The sequence below is a fragment of the Ranitomeya variabilis genome, chromosome 2 (assembly GCF_051348905.1).
Source record: "Ranitomeya variabilis isolate aRanVar5 chromosome 2, aRanVar5.hap1, whole genome shotgun sequence".
Classification (NCBI taxonomy): Eukaryota; Metazoa; Chordata; class Amphibia; order Anura; family Dendrobatidae; genus Ranitomeya; species Ranitomeya variabilis.
In genome coordinates, this window is record NC_135233.1 from 784,197,781 (window position 1) to 784,218,694 (window position 20,914).

The window sequence follows — 20,914 nt, forward strand, 5'->3', positions numbered from 1 at the left end:
CAATCAGAGCGATTTGTAATATTTCACCTAAAAAACTGGTGAAATATTACAATCCAGCCATGGCCGATGCTGCAATATCATCGGCCATGGCTGGAAAACCTGAAGTGACCCCCCCACAGCCACCGATCGCCCCCCCAGTCCTCCGTTATGGGGTCCGGTCCCCTCCGTCCGCCTGCCGGCTCCCCCGTCCTGCTGTCCGCTCCCCCCTGTGGTCCGATCACCCCCCCTGTGGTCCGATCACCCCCCCTGTGCTCCAATCCACCCCCCCACCACCCCTTCATACTTACCGATCCTCCCGGTGTCCGGCCGTCTCCTCGCTGGGCGCCGCCATCTTCCAAAATGGCGGGCGCATGCTCAGTACGCCCGCCGCATCTGCCAGCCGGCAGATTCCTTACAAGTACATTTTGATCGCTGTGGTAGGTTCTACCACAGCGATCAAAATAAAAAAAATAATAAATAAACCCCCCCCTTTATCACCCCCATAGATAGGGACAATAATAAAATAAAGAAAATATTTTTTTTTTTCTTTTTCCACTAGGGTTAGGGTTAGAACTAGGGTTAGGGTTAGAACTAGGGTTAGGGTTACGGGTAGGGTTAGGGGTAGGGGTAGGGTTAGGGTTACAGGTAGGATTAGGGTTAGGGGTAGGGTTAGGGTTATGGCATGTGCGGATTTGACTGCAGATCCGCAGCGGATTGGCCGCGGATCCGCAGCGGATTGGCCGCGGATCCGCAGCGGATTGGCCGCGGATCCGCAGCGGATTGGCCGCTGCGAATTCGTAGCAGTTTTCCATCAGGTTTACAGTACCGTGTACACCTATGGAAAACCAAATCCGCTGTGCCCATGGTGCGGAAAATTCCGTGCAGAAATGCTGCGTTGTATTTTCCACAGCATGTCAATTCTTTGTGCGGATTCCGCAGCGTTTTACACCTGTTCCTCAATAGGAATCCGCAGGTGAAATCCGCACAAAAAAACACTGGAAATCTACTGTAAATCCGCAGGTAAAACGCAGTGCCTTTTACTTGTAGATTTTTCAAAAGTCGTGCCGAAAAATCTCACACGAATCCGCTACGTGGGCACATACCCTTAGGGTTAGGGTTGGAATTAGGGCTAGGGTTGGAAATAGGGTTAAGATTAGGCTTGTGGTTAAGGTTACGGATAGGGTTAGGGGTGTGTTGGGGTTACAGTTGTGGTTAGGGTTGGGATTAGGGTTAGGGTTGGGATTAGGGTTAGGATTAGGGTTGGAATTAGGGTTACGGGTGTGTTGGGGTTAGGGTTGTGGTTAGGGGTGTGTTGGGGTTAGGGTTGGGATTAGGGTTATGGCTACAGTTGGGATTAGGATTAGGGGTGTGTTGGGGTTAGTGTTGAAGTTAGAAATGAGGGGTTTCCACTGTTTAGGCACATCAGGGGTCTCCAAACGCAACATGGCGCCACCATTGATTCCAGCCAATCTTGCATTCAAAAAGTCAAATGATGCACCCTCCCTTCCAAGCCCCGACGTGTGCCCAAACAGTGGTTTACCCCCACATTTGGGGTACCAGCGTACTCAGGACAAACTGGGCAACAACTGTTGGGGTCCAATTTCTCCTGTTACCCTTGCAAAAATAAAAAATTACTTGCTAAGACATAATTTTTGAGGAAAGAAGAATTATTTTTTATTTTCACAGCTCTGCGTTGTAAACTTCTGTGAAGCACTTGGGGGTTGAACGTGCTCATCACACATCTAGATAAGTTCCTTGGGGGGTCTAGTTTCCAAAATGGGGTCAATTGTGGGGTGTTTCTACTGTTTAGGCACATCAGGGGCTCTGCAAATGCAACGTGACGCCCGCAGACCATTCCATCAAAGTCTGCATTCCAAAACGTCACTAGTTCCCTTCCGAGCCCTGACGTGTGCCCAAACAGTGGTTTACCCCCACATATGGGGTATCAGCGTACTCAGGAGAAACTGGACAACAACTTTTGGGGTCCAATTTCTCCTGTTACCCTTGCAAAAATAAAAAATTCTGGGCTAAAAAAATATTTTTGAGGAAAGGAAACACATTTATTATTTTCACGGCTCTGCGTTATAAACTTCTGCGAAGCACTTGGGGGTTCAAAGTGCTCACCACACATCTAGATTAGTTCCTTGGGAGGTCTAGTTTCCAAAATGGGGTCACTTGTGCGGGAGCTCCAATGTTTAGGCACACAGGGGCTCTCCAAACGTGACATGGTGTCCGCTAATGATTGGAGCTAATTTTCCATTCAAAAAGCCAAATGGCGTGCCTTCCCTTCCGAGCCCTGCCGTGCGCCCAAACAGTGGTTTACCCCCACATATGGGGTATCATCGTACTCAGGACAAACTGGACAACAATATTTGGGGTCCAATTTCTCCTATTACCCTTGGAAAATTAAAAAATCCTGGGCTAAAAATCATTTTTGAGGAAAGAAAAATTATTTTTTATTTTCACGGCTCTGCGTTATAAACTTCGGTGAAGCACCTGGGGGTTATAAGTGCTCACTATGCATCTAGATAAGTTCCTTGGGGGGTCTAGTTTCCAAAATGGGGTCACTTGTAGGGGAGCTCCAATGTTTAGGCACACAGGGGCTCTCCAAACGCGACATGGTGTCCGCTAACGATTGGAGCTAATTTTCCATTCAAAAAGTCAAATGGCACGCCTCCCCTTCCGAGCCTTGCCGTGCACCCAAACAGTGGTTTACCCCCACATATGAGGTATCAACGTACTCAGCATAAATTGCCCAACAAATTTTAGGATCCATTTTATCCTGTTGCCCATGTGAAAATGAAAGAATTGAGGCTAAAAGAAATTTTGTGTGAAAAAAAAGTACTTTTTCATTTTTACGGATCAATTTGTGAAGCACCTGAGAGTTTAAAGTGCTCACTATGCTTCTAGATAAGTTCCTTGGGGGGTCTAGTTTCCAAAATGGGGTCACTTGTGGGGGAGCTCCAATGTTTAGGCACACAGGGGCTCTCCAAACGTGACATGGTCTCTGCTAGCGATGGAGATAATTTTTCATTCAAAAAGTCAAATGGCGCTCCTTCCCTTCCGAGCCTTACCATGTGCCCAAACAGTGGTTTACCCCCACATATGAGGTATCGGCGTACTCAGGAGAAATTGTCCAACAAATTTTAGGATCCATTTTATCCTGTTGCCCATGTGAAAATGAAAAAATTGAGGCTAAAATAATTTTTTTGTGAAAAAAAAGTACTGTTTCATTTTTACGGATCAATTTGTGAAGCACCTGGGGGTTTAAAGTGCTCACTATGCTTCTAGATAAGTTCCTTGGGGGTCTAGTTTCCAAAATGGGGTCACTTGTGGGGGAGCTCCAATGTTTAGGCACACGGGGGCTCTCCAAACGCGACATGGTGTCCGCTAAAGATTGGAGCCAATTTTTCATTCAAAAAGTCAAATGGCGCTCCTTTCCTTCCAAGCCCTGCCGTATGCCCAAACAGTGGTTTACCCCCACATATAAGGTATCAGCGTACTCAGGACAAATTGGACAACATCGTTTGTGGTCCAGTTTCTCCTTTTACCCTTGGGAAAATAAAAAAATTGTTGCTAAAAGATCATTTTTGTGACTAAAAAGTTAAATGTTCATTTTTTCCTTCCATGTTGCTTCTGCTGCTGTGAAACACCTGAAGGGTTAATAAACTTCTTGAATGTGGTTTTGAGCACCTTGAGGGGTGCAGTTTTTAGAATGGTGTCACTTTTGGGTATTTTCAGCCATATAGAACCCTCAAACTGACTTCAAATGTGAGGTGGTCCCTAAAAAAAATGGTTTTGTAAATTTTGTTGTAAAAATGAGAAATCACTGGTCAAATTTTAACCCTTATAACTTCCTAGCAAAAAAAAAATTTGTTTCCAAAATTGGGCTGATGTAAAGTAGACATGTGGGAAACGTTATTTATTACCTATTTTGTGTCACATAACTCTCTGGTTTAACAGAATAAAAATTCAAAATGTGAAAATTGCGAAATTTTCAAAATTTTTGCCAAATTTCCATTTTTTTCACAAATAAACTCAGAAATTATCGACCTAAATTTACCACTAACATGAAGCCCAATATGTCACGAAAAAACAATCTCAGAATCGCTAGGATCCGTTGAAGCGTTCCTGAGTTATTACCTCATAAAGGGACACTGGTCAGAATTGCAAAAAACGGCAAGGTCATTAAGGCCAAAATAGGCTGGGTCATGAAGGGGTTAATTTGTGCCAGAGCTGTATATTCTTAAGATTGTGAACCACTGTGCTAGACTGCAGGCGTGCCCATGCTCTGCAGTCACTTAATTAAGCCAGTTTTCTCTCAGGGTGTAATAAGGTAATGATGGCCAGTTCAGACGGGCACGTCAACAGGTAAACTCACATAGAGAAAATAGCAGAAACAGTTCTTTTGGTGCCGAGCTGTCCAGCACAGTGGATATTGCCTTCTGTCGAAATGTTTGTTTGATGTGATTATGTTGTGCGTTTATCAAAGTCGAGTAGGAATATCTTTGTTCCTAAGTAAAATGGTTACTTACAGTGGACTGTGTGAAAATTAGTTTTTTTCTCGTCTGTGACTCCGCTGCATCTGGAGCAACACCCTCGGTGCATAATTTACACTAGCTTGGCACAAAAACTGTATTCCTCTTCCTGTCTGAGGAGGATATTTGCATAACTAAAAGTGTCACAGTGTTCCTATTACACTGAGTAGCAAAAAGGTAACAATGTTTTGAACTTTTGACTTTCAGGCTCCATATCTCGCCATTCACTGTTGCTTTGAACGTGAGACTACCATCATTTTGTAGACAACAATCTTGGCTATCTCATACATGAATTTGACTTGCAACTATTTAGCATATGCTTAGTTATACAGATTCTTGTCATGTCACTGCATTGTTACTGCTATGCTCTTAAAAATCTAAATTTAAATTTTTATTATTTTATTAGTATTTTGTAAATCTACCTTTGGCTTTCAATACTGCCTAAATCAGAGGCGTAGCTAGGGTTTTAGCTTAGGGGGGGCGAAAAATCTGAGTGGGCCCCTAACCAGGTACCCCTGACTACAGCTATGTGGTGCACCCTAATTGTGAGCATAGAGGAACATCAGCAGATGACCGCACTCTGATTGAAAAAAACATCTATAGACAAAAACGAACACTGATATTACTATATGGAGACCATATAGTGGTAGATACCAGTCTTGCAGACCATATAAAAGATCACTGGACAGTTTTAGATGGTGACTTACAGCTGATGGTCTTTCTTATGGAGTTGTTCACTTTTCCCATCTTTTCCATCTCGCCCAGAGCAACGTAAGAACTTCTCCAGCCAGGACTTGTCTGCAGAGATTACAACAAAGACACATCATACGTCTCACATTTCCAGCACCATCCATATCTATTCCCAACCTGCACAAGCTAATCATTCTGCGGATACCGCAATACACGGAGCCGCTGCTGCCGTATGTGTCCCTATTACTGCACCTGCTGTATAGTACAATAATGGTGCCGCCCCACATAATAATGCCACCACTGAGCCCCTTACATAGTAATAATGACTCCTTTGTGCTCTCTAGATAATAAAATTCACCCCTAGAAAACACTAATGCCCTGTGCTAGTGCCCTCCACATTTTGTCCCTAAAAAGTAATACCACATATGACATTTTGATGGTCTCAGTGCTCTGAGTGCCCCAATAACAATAATGTTTAAGTGCCCACTTAACATTTAATAATGTCCCCTAAGTAGCCTCCATGTACAGCTTGACTATACACAGTATGTTGGGCCCACAGCTTTCCTATACACAGTATAATGCCCCTACAGCTCCCCTATACACAATATAATGATTCCACAGCTTCCCTATGCACAGTATGATGTCCCCACTGCTCCCCTATACACAGTATAATGAGCACACAGCTCCCCTCTACACAGTATGATGATTCCACAGCTTCCCTGTACACCGTATGATGTCCCCACTGTTCCCCTATACACAGTATGATGAGCCCACAGCTTTTCTATACGCAGTATAATGCCCCCACAGCTACCCTATAGACAATATTATGATCCCACAGCTTCCCTATACACAGTATAATGCCCCCACAGCTCCCCTATACAAAACACAGCATAATAGTTACCGTAATAGTGTTCTGACACCGTGCGTCGCCTGCACTGAGAGTCATGATGCCAGGAGGAAATTAACTTCATTCCTCACTGCAGCCTAGGGAGCGGCGCCGATACTGTTTCCGTCACAGCAGCTGTAACTGCGCCTCTTAGGGTATGTGCACACGTTGCGGATAACATTGCGGACTTTTCCGTTTGGATTCTGCAAAATCCGCAGGTAAAAACACCCTGCATTTTACCTGCGGATTCCCAGCAGATTTACTGCGGATTTTGTGCAGATTTCGCCTTTGTTTTTACACCTGCAGAATTGATATGCTGCGAAAAATACAACGCAGCGTTTCCGCGCTGTATTTTCCGCAGCATGCGCACTGCAGATTTTCTCTTCCATAGGTTTACATGGTACTGTAAACCTGATGGAAATCCGCTGCGGATCCACAACGTGTGCACATAGCCTAAGGCTATGTGCACAAGTAGGAAGGGTCCCTTGGGGTTCTCCCACAGCGGATTTGATAAATCTGCAGGGCAAAACCGCTGCGGTTATCCCTGCAGATTTATCGCGGTTTGTCTTGCGGTTTCCGCTGCGGGTTTACTCCTACTATTGATGCTGCATATGCAGCATCAATAGTAATGCTAAAAATAATAAAAAAATGGTTATATACTCACCCTCTGACGTCCCGATCTCCTCGGCACTGCACGTGGCGGTCCGGTTCCAAAGATGCTGTGCGAGAAGGACCTTCGTGACGTCACGGTCATGTGACAGCGACGTCATCGCAGGCCCTGCTCGCACAGCAACCCTGCGACCGGACGGCTGTGTGCAGCGCTGAGAGGTGAGTATATCATGATTTTTTTTATTTTAATTCTTTTTTTTTTTACACAAATATGGTTCCCAGGGCCAGGAGGAGAGTCTCCTCTCCTCCACCTTGGGTACCATCCGCACATGATCCGCTTACTTCCTGCATGGTGGGCATAGCCACATGCGGGAAGTAAGCGGATGAATGCATTCCTATGTGTGCAGAATTGCGGCGAAATGACAGAAATAACATGCTGCGGATTGTAAACCGCTGCGTTCCTGTGCGTTTTTTTCCGCAGCATGTGCACAGCGTTTTCGGTTTCCCATAGGTTTACATTGAACTGTAAACTCATGGGAAACTGCTGCGGATCCGCAGCTGCAGAAACGCTGCGGATCCGCAGCAAAATGCGCACCGTGTGCCTTAAAGCGCCACTCCAGCGGTGAAATAACAAAAAATGCTGCAGTAATGCTTTAAATGTGATGCAGCTCATGGCTTAACCAGCTGATAAGTATAATATGCCCCCTACCTCCCCTTCCCAGAGAACAACTATTACATGTGATGGAGTGCGTATAGTCTCTTAACAAAACCATATAATAATCAGCCCCTCAGTGTTGTTGCCCCTCACCCACCTCAGACCTCACAATACCCTTATCTTCTCACATTCACCCCCCCAGTGCCCTGTCCCCCTCCCCCACCTAAGCCCCCACAACACCCCCATCCTCTCACATTTACCCCCCAGTGAATGACATGCCTATCAATTTAATGCATTTTATCCCCAGGACCCCACTTACCAATGACGTTTGCAGCAGGACCAGGAAGTATCTGAGTGAAATGCAGGTGGGCACTAGGACCCAGCGTGCCTGCCCTAAGCCAATCACAGTGTGCACACGGAGGGAAGAAACCTGCAGCCCTGGGAGGAGGTCGGTCAGCACAATACAGTGCAGAAGGGAGATTTTCAACTGGCCACTGTCCGTCCAGTGTGCAGAATCTCCGTCAGGCATTTTACTGCTCTCCTCCTGTGCTGTATTGTGCCTCATCACGGAAGTGGCGGTGCTGGCTCCCAGTGGGCCCCTTCATGTGACAGGGCCCGGGGCGGTGGCCCCCTCTGCCCCCCCAGTAGCTACGCTACTGGCCTAAATCCCTCTGGGCATGCTCTCTATCAGATTCAAGCATGTCTCAATCAAAATCTGATCTCTGATCCCAGGTCTCTTCAACACATTCCCAAAGTTGGTGTATAGTGGTTGACTCGCTTGTATATACAGTATACAGCTTTTTCTTCAACTCTACCCACAAGTGTTCGATAGGGTTGAGGTCTGGGGACTGTTGGGGCCAATCCAATACCTCTACTTCATTGTCATTGAACCTTTTCTTTGCCAATCTTGATGTATACTTCGTGTCGTTGTCCTGATGGAACACTAAGTCATCCTTTCCATACTCATAGTACTCGAGTGTACGAAGTAACTCATTTTGCAGGATACTCATACAGGGCCCTGATTGGTGTATGGGGCCCGGTGGGCAGAAGGGGCCCGCATCGGGCCCTGTCTCATCTGCCCATCGAGCCCAGCCAGCGGCAGGCTTCTGACTGTACACTGAACTTCAGTGTCCTCTTTTGTAGTTAAAGCTGTCAGCCAATCGGAGGCTGGCAACTGACATCAGAGCGCACGTCGCGGCGTATGACGTCATTGTCATTCGGAATGGAAACAACACAGGGGGCAGAATGTGAGACACAGGGGTCAGGAATGGAAACAACACAGGGGTCAGGAATGGAAACAACACAGGGGGCAGGATTGGAAACAACACAGAGGGCAGGATTGCAAACAACACGGGGCAGAATGTGTGACACGGGGCAGATGTGTGACACAGGGTAGAATGTGAGTCACGGGGGCAGAATGTGTGACACAGGGAGTAGAATGTGAGACGTGGGGCAGAATGTGAGACACGGGGGCAGAATGTGAGACACGGGGGCAGAATGTGAGATACAGGGGTCAGAATGTGAGACACGGGGGCAGAATGTGAGACACAGGGGCAGGATGTGAGACACAGGGGGCAGAATGTGAGATGGGGCAGGATGTGAGGCAGGGCAGAATGTGAGACACAGGGGGCAGGATGTGAGACATGGGGGCAGGATGTGAGACATGGGGGCAGGTTGGGAGACATAGGGTAGGATGGAGACAAATGGGGCAGGAATATGGCGCAGGAAGGAGACAGATGGGGCAGGAATATGGGGCAGGATGGAGACAGATGGGGCAGGATGGAGAAAGATGGGGCAGGATCATGGTGCTGGATGGAGACACATGGTACAGGAACATGGGGCAGGATGGAGACAGATGGGGCGGCAGGATCATGGGACAGATGGGGTGGCAGGATCATGGGACAGATGGGTCAGGATCATTGGACAGATGGGGCAGGATGGGGAGATCATATGGGGCAGAATGGATACTCATGAGGACAGGATGTGGGAACATATGGCTGGAGCCAGGAATGAGATATACGGGGCCAGGATGGAGGATATTATTACCATAGGGGCTAATTAAGGGATATTATTACTGCAGTGATGTATTTGTTTTATTTTTTGAGGATACTGTTTTAAATGGGGGGCCGGTCCTGTTACTGTGCAGAGTGACACTATGTCGCCCTTTTTTCTTCATCTGGTGTAGTGTAGAAGTTGGGAAAAAATTAAGCAATGTGTTCAGCGAGCGGAGCTCTAGATAACTGTGTTATTTCCTGCAGAGACGAGTCCTGGCTGGAAGACATGATGGTGGTCTGTGCTGCATGAAGACTGAAAGCGAGGCTGATGGACTTCATCTAGAGATGTCACTGGTGAGTCAGTGTGTTACATGTACACAGAGACTGCATACTAAGTACAGATCTCCTGTGTATAATGGCACTTATGGTAATAGTATTGTGTTGTTTTTTTTTATTAATGATCAGTATTGCAGTATTTAGTCACTATGTCGAGGTAATATGTGATCTGGACATGGTGCTGTGGTATTGGTCCCTTGTATATGCTATTATTCAGTCACTGTGGTGGTAATATGTGATCTGGACATGGTGTGGTGGTATTTGTTCCTTGTATGTGGCATTATAGGTCACTATGTGGTGGTAATATGGTGCCTGGTCATGGTGCGGTGGTATTTGTCCCTTGTATGTGATATTGTTGGTCATTTTAAAAATTGAAAAATAAATAAAAATATACCGAAATTGTATTGCATATTTTAACAAATTTTTAATAGGTTAGCGTAGAGTAGAGCCCGGCCAAAAGAGTCTACCTTGTCGTGGTGGCAGATTAGAAAAATCTTTTGGTCAAAACAAAAGCTGCTGGCTATATGTGTGATCTGGTGATGGGAACTGTTACTTTGTGATTGGTGAGAAGTGGAGTTTTTCCAAGAGAGAGCGGTGGGACTGTTATCAGTTTAAGGGGTGGAGGCGGAGCTGGGGTGGAGTCTCAATGGGGCCCCGAACATTTTGCTAGTATGGGGCCCCAAAATTCCTAGTGGCAGCCCTGTATTCACATATAGCTTAGCATTGAGACCACCATTGATCCCAGTCAAGTCTTTATCATTTTATTTGAGATTCTTAGGGGGCAACTGCACACATCGCAAACTCATTGAATCTGTGAACTGGGTTAGCAGTATGAGAGAATCCTGTCTATGTCAATACCCCCAAAAATGCAGAGAAGCTGGCTGGCCTGAAGCAAGGTGGTAGAGAATTCCCTCAGACTGTATCATCCAGTTATAACAGTAACAATGTGTGACAATGTAACATTTTTCTTATTAAATATTATTTTTTTATCATAATTGCATGTTACTTAATTATGTCCCATATGTTCAGGTTCGGACTGGCCCATAGGGGAACAAGGGAATCCCCTGGGCACCTGTGCAGATCTGGGCCACCAACCACATTGTATGGGCAGTGCTTGACATAATTCACAGAAAAAAGAAGCATCTCATCATTCATTAACCAAACCACCCAGTTTGTTATTATATAGAGATATAGGTACATTTGTGAACGAGGGTAGTGTAATATTTGTATGCAGGTGAAAAGTGGGGCCCCCAAAGTCAATGTTACGAGTGGGGCCTTGGCTCCCCAGTCTGACACTGCATACGTTTTCTCATTATTTTGGATAGTTCAGGTTTTGGGCAATGGAGAGACTTTGCTCATTGGCTAATGATATGTGTATTGTGGTGCCTTTCCACTTTTGTCCAGTTGTTTGTATTACCAAGCTGACAAATCTTGTGTGCAACTAGAATCTGGATGTCGCTTTCTAAACAGCAGTTTTGATGCAATATATTGGTATATTGGGTATACATGCTTACAATATTGTCTGAAAGATCTGGAGATTATGGAAAGATTGCAGTACAACATTGTCCTAGATGTTCATAGATGTGAACTTTAACATACCCCTCTGTTACTCTAAACAATTTTCTGTCTGGGGTGTGTAGACCGTGTACCTGGGTGGTTTCTCCCAGAATACAGTGAGCCGAGGACAACCGGTCACAAGACACAAACCAGTCATTTTGTTTAGGAACTAGTTTTTACTAACAATGAAAACTGTGTTACCCCAGAAATAGCATTATAATAACATTATTAGTGACCCTTTTGCCACAGAGACCTAGAGGTGCAGAGGTAGCAGATTAATCTAAGCCTTTGGACCTGAGGTAGCCTAATGACCTTCTACCAGAACACTCAAGTATTATAAATGGTACATGGTGGGTCATGTTACAGATTTTACATTGGGGCTCAAGTGTTTCAAGTTAAAACTTTGCTTAGAAATCCAATACTTTTAAATACTATGATCACCTTCCCACTACTTTTTTATTATTTGCTTCCTTAATGCAAAATTAAGCTACTATTTAGAGTATATAAACAAATTCTACCATTTTGCATCTGTAGATGTGTATTAGTTCTTTATCTAGCTAAATACAACAGATAAAAAAGAAACAGGGCGTTCCATAGTGCAGACGATTCTTTGCACCCAGTAAATTGGGAGGATAGGAAGAAGTTACCGGCTAGGGCCCATACCTTGTGCAATTTCAGTACGTGTCTGGCTGTCCCCTGATGCTTACTCCCCCATGGTATTTAGCTCTTTGCTTTTTCAAAAATGCTACAAATCAGATCTCCAGCTCCTGGTTCTCAAGGCTCTTTCTGCCTTCCCTTCTCTCGGTGTTAGAGATAGCAGACTGGCCCAGAGTGGACAGGGGAAAAAGTATCCTAGAGGGCAAAGAAAGCAACGAAATAAAGACAATATATATATATATATATATATATATATATATATATATATAAAACAGAAATGGAGGCCACAACATGCATGAAGAGTCTATAGAAGCAGGATAGTTACTGAAAATCTCAGCATACTGGGTACACACAGATCTCCCATTTTTACTCGAGAGAGGTATCCCAACAAGAGAAAAACTGGAAAAATGAATGACGCTTCCAGACTGAAACATTAATTTTTTATGAACTTAAGGTAACACCAACATATATAGAAATCATGTTATATGTCAAAAGTGCAGATAGCCTTTACGGTAATTTAACAAACAACACAATATGGTTAAAAAAAGTGAGATTTGGATATGCAAATACATATGGTATATTGAGCGATGAAATGGAAAATGTTATTATGTTTTTGAAAAATATTCGTAATGTGTATTTCTAAAAATAAATTCAAAAGCCAAAAACCTTTTTTTCTTCTGATAATGTTGGAAACTCGATAGGAATAACTGTTTGGCAGTTGGATGGGATGTACACGAAGCTTCCAAATAAATAATCCCGATAGTTTTCAGACATGTGAATGTGTGGAGATGAAAAGATTGTGTAATGCCTTCCATGAACTTGTGCATTAGGTGTTTACAGCGCGAGTACGCTTTGGCTTTTTAGCTACATATTTGGCTTGAGAACAGCACGTATGTCCATATGTGTTCATATTTATAAACCTCAATTGATCGATATGAAGGCACAAAACACCCTTATAAGGCAGAGTCTAAAAAAAGAAAAATTCCTTCCCTACTGGCAATGGGACTGATGCCTGGAACAATGTTCTACATTGTTTTAATTTCTCTAGAAATCTTGCATATTTTGTATTTGAGCAAAACATTGCAACCTTTTCTTAAAGAGAACCTATCGCCTCCAAATATACAATTTACCTGCAGATATAATGGCAATCTGCAGGTAAGGAGTAATAATCTGCAGAATGTCAGAGTTGAGGTATCACTGGCAGGCTTACTGGAGCAAATGCACAGAGAGAATATTGCATTTTATTCTCTGCAGCCACCTACATCGGTTATCATGGTGGTGCAGGGAGCCATTGCAGTGAGCGTGGTTATAATCACTCCGCTGATGATTGACAGCCTGCTCTGCAGTGTGTGTATGGCGTATATGTCCAGACCTGGCCGTCAATCAATGTGTCGGGGAGTGATTACAGGGCACTCACTGTAAGGGCTCTTTCAGATGTTCCTGATCATTGGTCCAATCTCGGATTGCAATGGACGGACTGATCGCGTGTCTCCCTTCACTAAGCATGATAGCAGCATATAAATATTTCAAGTCGTCACGTTTCGGGTCAGGAGACGCGAGGCCAATCCGAGTATTGCAATCTGTGATCAGACTGAGGATCACGGAAACCTGAGAGAGCCCTGACGGCCCTTGTTTCATCGCACTGACTCAAAGCTAATGGCTGCAGAGAGAACAAAACTTCCTTTCCTCCCTGTAGCCGCTGCTCCAGCATATGATTTATATGTTATTTACCTGTGGATTACAACTATATTAAGAATTTTTGGATCTGACAAGTTGCCTTTAAATACTTTTTACCGTCAGTTTTTCTTGCAGATTATTTGATCACATTACACTTTACTAGTAAAGAAATAGTAATATACAACTATACATACATATGTACATATACACTCACCGGCCACTTTATTAGGTACACCTGTCCAACTTCTTGTTAACACTTAATTTCTAATCAGCCAATCACATGGCGGCAACTCAGTGCATTTAGGCATGTAGACATGGTCAAGACAATCTCCTGCAGTTCAAACCGAGCATCAGTATGGGGAAGAAAGGTGATTTGAGTGCCTTTGAACGTGGCATGGTTGTTGGTGCCAGAAGGGCTGGTCTTAGTATTTCAGAAACTGCTGATCTACTGGGATTTTCACGCACAACCATCTCTAGGGTTTACAGAGAATGGTCCGAAAAAGAAAAAAAAACCAGTGAGCGGCAGTTCTGTGGGCGGAAATGCCTTGTTGATGCCAGAGGTCAGAGGAGAATGGGCAGACTGGTTCGAGCTGATAGAAAGGCAACAGTGACTCAAATCGCCACCCGTTACAACCAAGGTAGGCCTAAGAGCATCTCTGAATGCACAGTGCGTCGAACTTTGAGGCAGATGGGCTACAGCAGCAGAAGACCACACTGGGTACCACTCCTTTCAGCTAAGAACAGGAAACTGAGGCTACAATTTGTACAAGCTCATCGAAATTGGACAGTAGAAGATTGGAAAAACGTTGCTTGGTCTGATGAGTCTCGATTTCTGCTGCGACATTCGGATGGTAGGGTCAGAATTTGGCGTAAACAACATGAAAGCATGGATCCATCCTGCCTTGTATGGAGCATCTTTGGGATGTGCAGCCGACAAATCTGCGGCAACTGTGTGATGCCATCATGTCAATATGGACCAAAATCTCTGAGGAATGCTTCCAGCACCTTGTTGAATCTATGCCACGAAGAATTGAGGCAGTTCTGAAGGCAAAAGGGGGTCCAACCCGTTACTAGCATGGTGTACCTAATAAAGTGGCCGGTGAGTGTATATAGGTAAAAAAATATCACAACCATAACTGCACCTCCTAAACATAATAGATTACGTAGAATCGTCAATATTGAAGCTTCTTTTAGGCCAATCACCCAAAACTACTCAAGATGTGTTTGGTGGCCTCTAAGCTGTAGTTTCACTTTACATAATTTGTGGCATCTAAAAGTAGATTGAAAATGAAGGCAGACTGGAAAATGGCCTTCTCACTATTCATTTGGTGTTGAAATGATTTAGTGTGTGTCCTAATGTAACAACGTACTGTATATATTACAGTGGATGGCATTTAATGAGTATGAACAGCTCATGCCTGCCAGCCACCGGATTTAGAGTGTTTCATGACATAATGAAAGCAGGCATGTCATAAGAATAGTATTTGTATACAAATTGTATGTAAAATAATTTATGGGCAGAGAAAGCACATTAAATAGACATGTAATCGATTGTACATACCATTCAGTTAGTTTTTTAAGTTATGGTACATGCGACTATACTATTAGAAAATTAAAGGGAACACTGTGTTACAAAGGTTTTGTCCCTTAGACAATTTTGAGTGTTCCTGATAGATTTTTACATGCTGATTTCAGAAACGAATTCAGATTATTCCTATTACGTAAGGTTTTTGAGAAATTATACGAAATATTATAATATTCTGAACAATTGCTTTTGCTACTGACATCGATGCACATGTATGTAGTGTCCCGGATGTCATAATGTAGACTATGAACTGTTGTTTCTTAAAGGGACTCTGTCACCTGAATTTGGAGGGAACAATTTTCAGCCATAGAGGCCGGGTTTTCGGGTGTTTGATTCACCCTTTCCTTACCCGCTGGCTGCATGCTGGCTGCAATATTGGATTGAAGTTCATTCTCTGTCCTCCATAGTACACGCCTGCGCAAGGCAATCTGTGGTAATTCCCTAACAAACAGGCAACTGTAAGGAGGTTGCTTTCCCTGCTCCTTACCTGGAACCACTTAGTCAGACAGCTGGGTTGTCGGGGGAAGACTTTCTGCCCTGGACAGAGGAAACCATGTGACTGCTGGGGGCAGAGAGGAAGAGAGGGGGTTGTGGTCAGAAAAGAGCGGGAGAGCAGTGCGTGCCAGACAGAGGGGACAGCGCACTAGACAGAGAGCAGGCGGCAGCGCCGCGCTCCCCGAAAGAGAGTGCTCCCCGTGAGGGCACTGAGGCTGAGATACCAGCCATAGTGGAGGCTGGATGTGAGAGTGTGGACTTGGAAGCCTCCATAATCAGAGAAGACGTATCCCCTGACAGTGACCTGAGTGCGCAGCCCCGGTGACCGCAGTGACAAGCCAGGACCCCTGAGTGCGACAAGTAAACTGCTCAGTGTGTGTGTAGCATCCCTACTGCAGAAAGCCTGCCAGCCTGATATACAGAGACTCCCAGCAGAGTGGCTGAGTTCCTGCTTTCGGCTTCACTGGAAGAAAAGACTTAACCCCGGAGTCTCCAGTTCTCAGGACACAGAGGAGAGACTTCAGGATCTCAAGCGCTGCTAGTGACTGTACCCACGTTGGAATTAGGACCCTCCAGTCAGGACCTCCCTGGACTGATAAGTTACAAGAACACTCATTAACCCTTTTGATTCTGCTTAACTGTTTACTGTTTGATTTATCTTTATTAACCCCCTGTTTACTCCCTGCGAGGAGAATCTTACTCCTGTTAATAAATTCCCCACAACAGTTGGTCTGTCTGTTCTGTGGTGACATACTCATCCCTGCACTCTATTACACTACTCCCACATGTATTCAGGCTGTCTAGCAGTCGCAAATCATGCAGCTGCGGCGACGAAAACTAAATCTCCGAGCATGCCAAAAATACTCGGAGACCACCCGAGCGTGCTCGGAGAAACCCGAGTAAGGCCATATTCACACTAGCAGTATTTGGTCAGTATTTTACATCAGTATTTGTAAGCCAAAACCAGGAGCTGGACAGTCAAGAGGAAAAGTATAATAGAAACATGTGCACCACTTCTGTATTTCTCACCCACTCCTGGTTTTGGCTGTCAAATACTGATGTAAAATACTGACCAAATACTGCTAGTGTGAATGTGGCCTAACGAGTATACTCATCACTAATAGCGACCTCTCTTGGTTAGAGATGGTGTAAACCAATTAGTAGGAACAGTTCCACCAGCCATGTTGGTAATTGGTGCCTGCTGGTTGGAAGCCTTGAGAACCGCCTCTTACTTGACTGCATCCGCGACCTTTCTTTCTCAATGGTGCAATGTCATAGTTCAGTGTGACACACATGTGACATCTCGCCTGATTGGATAATCAAAAGAATAGCCACGGATGCTGTCAGGTAATGGCGGTTCTCATGGCTCCAGCCCAGAGGCCAATAGACCTGGATCCTGCAAGATGATTTGCATCAATGCAACTAAAGTTTGGAGTTATAAACAGTTAATGCTTTGCTAAGGTCATGTACTGTAGAAAACTAGCATCCCTGAAGATTGTGAGCCCTCGCAGGCAGTGTCCTCTCTCCTTATGTACCAGTCGTGACTTGTATTGTTTAAGATTACTTTACTCGTTTTTATTATGTATACCCCTCCTCACATGTAAAGCGCCATGGAATACATGGTGCTATAATAATAATAATAATAAATAATAATAATAATTCCAGCAAATGAAAATGTCCTTGATAGGCTTATACATTGTAGCTAATGGGTTAAAGGCAAGGTGACACAGCTGCTCTAAATAAAATATGAGTGGCCCAAGGCTTTTTGGCAGATGCGAGGAAGCTAGCTTCCAAAAACCGCTCTTGTTCACATAACCTCATAAATGGCGCTGAAATAATTGTTTTTCTAAATAGTGAATTCTTGTTCCGGTGAACACAATGCCTTTGTGTGCGTAACGTCTCCTGTCTGACTACTGTGATGGGTGTAATTAGGGGTTACATCTTTCTGTTCCTCCATGAAAGCTACATCTCATAGCACACTATGTAAGGAATTGGGAACGTTGTCAACTAGCTTCCTAATAGTGGCAGGTAGGCCTGTGCGGAGAAAATCTGTATATTGATGACTCTATGTCAGAATAAGGCTACGTTCCCACAATGAGCATTTGCAGATTTTCTGCAGCATTTCTGCATGCTAGTTAAATTAGGCTTATTGCATTTTTTCACTGTTTTTTTACATGTATTTTTATTACGTTTTTATTTTTTGTCTCTTTTTGGTATGTTATGTATTTCATAAAGCGGCTTTGTTTTTGATGCATCCTGGTAATAGCCTTTGACAAAATCTATTTGCATTTTTAGTGTGTTTCCACAGCAGAAAAGCACTAAAAATACATGAACATTTTTTAACTGATGATATTCCACATCTAATGCAATTTTATGGGAAAATCCGCACATAAAACTCAGTGCACATGTGGTTGAAGGTGTTGGTATAGGGTTTGATGTGGCTGAGGTGATGGAATCCTTGGTGGAGGTGGTTCTGGGAGTGCTATATGCTGGTCATTGTGGCTTTCAGGCATGTGTAGATGGTTGTCGGAGGACATCTGCCAGCTTTCAAGGAAGTTGAAAACCAGCCTTGGATTATTAGGTTCTGTGCATGAATCTATCACAATTTGTACCGCACCTCTGGCAAGCAGCCTCACCTCTCGGGGAATTGTGAGCAAGACTCTGACCATAGGCCTCCTCACCATCATCATTAACAGTGAATGATATATATTCCAAAACACCAATGTCTATGTTTCACCTGTTACTTGTGGAGGGAAGCTCGCTCCTGCGCCGACCCCGGCGTGGAATGGCCGCAGCCTGTGATGAGGTTTCCAGGGGGAGCGTAGGACTACTACTACATACTACTGCTACGTTCACATTCATCCGCATCTCGATTGGACTCCTGTGCTGCAGAAAGTTGTGGTGGTGGTATGTTGCAGATGGTGCAAAAGAAGGTCCAGCCTCCTCTTCAACTTCGCCAACAGGGTCCAAGTTGACCTTAGAGTCCAATGCTGTTTCTCATTCATTATGTACCTTAAGGCCAAGTATAAAAATGTACACCGTGTTCCAAATTATTATGCATTATTATGGGTGAGCTGGACCGCAGAGTGAAGGCAAAAGGGCCAATAAGTGCTAAGCATCTCTGGGAACTCCTTCAAGATTGTTGGAAGACCATTTTTGGTGACAACCTCTTGAAGCTCATCAAGAGAATGCCAAGAGTGTGCAAAGCAGTCATCAAAGCAAAAGGTGGCTACTTTGAAGAACCTAGAATATAAGATATATTTTCAGTTGTTTCACACTTTTTTTTAAATATATAATTCCACATGTGTTAATTCATAGTTTTGATGCCTTTAGTGTGAATTTACAATTTTCATAGTCATGAAAATACAGAAAAATCTTGAAATGAGAAGGTGTGTCCAAACTTTTGGTCTGTACTGTATAATGATGTGCACTCAGTCGGAAAAGGCGAGGCCCAGGTGTAATGGACTATGAAAGTCCTAAACAGTATAAGAATTTAGGATGCACCGCACACTCTATAGATCATTAATTATATGTAATATATTATTTTTATTCACATAACATCATTAAGGGAACAGAAATGGTGTAGTATGTACAGTAAGCGACCAAACTTTGACGTTTCGACTCTCCCGAGTCTTACTCATAAAGTTGCTGCAAAAAATGGTATACTATGTAGATTTGCATAGATCCCCTATGGGATATGGGGGTTGCTGGTAAGTAGTAACGGAGGTTATAGATAGATTTGGACAGTGTCCTGTCAGGCTGGGGACCTGATAAATGATGTGTCTCAGTGGCACTCTCACGCCTAGCTGCTGGTGGCTAGGGCACAGAGTTCATGCAGATAAAGGCATAATGAGGAAGGTTTCTGCCAAATTCATTGGATTAAGAGAGCAGCTGCCAAAATACCATTACAAAGCAGCAAACAGATATTTGAAGCTGCTGGTGTCTCTGGAGTCCCTCGAACCTCAAGGTATAAGATCCTTCAAAGGCTTGCTGTGGTGCATAAACCTACTATTCGGCCACCCCTAAACAGTGTTCACAAGCAGAAACGGTTGCAGTGGGCCCAGACACACATGAAGACTAATTTTCAAACAGTCTTGTTTACTGATGAGTGTCGAGCAATACTGGATGGTCCAGATGGATGGAGTAGTGGATGGTTGGTGGATGGCCACCATGTCCCAACAAGGCTGCGATGTCAGCAAGGAGGTGGAGGAGTCATGTTTTGGGCCGGAATTATGGGGAAACAGCTGGTAGGGCCCTTTAAGGTTCCTGAAGGTGTGAAAATGACCTCTGGAAAGTATATAGAGTTTCTGACTGACAACTTTCTTCCATGGTCTAAAAAGCCGAAACATGCCTTCAGGAGCAAAATCATCTTCATGCATGACAATGCACCATCTTATGGGCATAAAAGTAGATAAACTCATGGTGTGGCCACCATCTTCCCCTGACCTCAACCCTATAGAGAACCTTTGGAGTATCATCAAGCAAAAGATCTATGAGGGTGGGAGGCAGTTCACATCAAAACAGCAGCTCTGGGAGGCTATTCTGACTTCATGCAAAGAAATACAAGCAGAAACTCTCCAAAAACTCACAAGTTCCATGGATGCAAGAATTGTGAAGGTGATATCAAAGAAGGGTTCCTATGTTAACATATAGCTTGGCCTGTTAGGATGTTTTGGAGTTAAATAGCTTTTTTGTTCAGGGAATGTGACCTCCTAATGCTGCAAATTCCACAAATGAGCATTTTCAGTTCTTTAAAACATATCAAATGTTTAGAAATTCCACTGTGCCTAATAATTTGGAACAGTGCATTTTGGAGATTATACTGTTATCATTGGGAGGTTTCTTCAAATGCACCACTCCTGGCCCGCTGCTGGCGCTCAAGGAGGTACTGATCACGGCAGCTGTGCCACCATCTTGTGACATCAGCCGCTGCAAAGTGACACAATAAATAAATCTAAGTATGATCCCCTTGTTTGCGTTTTGAATGATAGGTTACAGTGTAAACTTGCGTTCAGTTTGCCAAGTGTGTATTGCCAAACATGCCAGATATTCTAAATAACATCATGTGGAATATTGGATTTACACTTTTTTTCTGTGGGGGGTTTTACTTTTTGTTGTGGTCAGTATAGTTGGCGTTGCGATTTTACACAAACACCAAATACGCCTGAGAAAAAAATTACGGTGATGTGAGCTGCCCCATAGACTAACACTGGTCCGAGTGCTATGCGATGTTTTCTTGCATAGCACTTGGCCGTA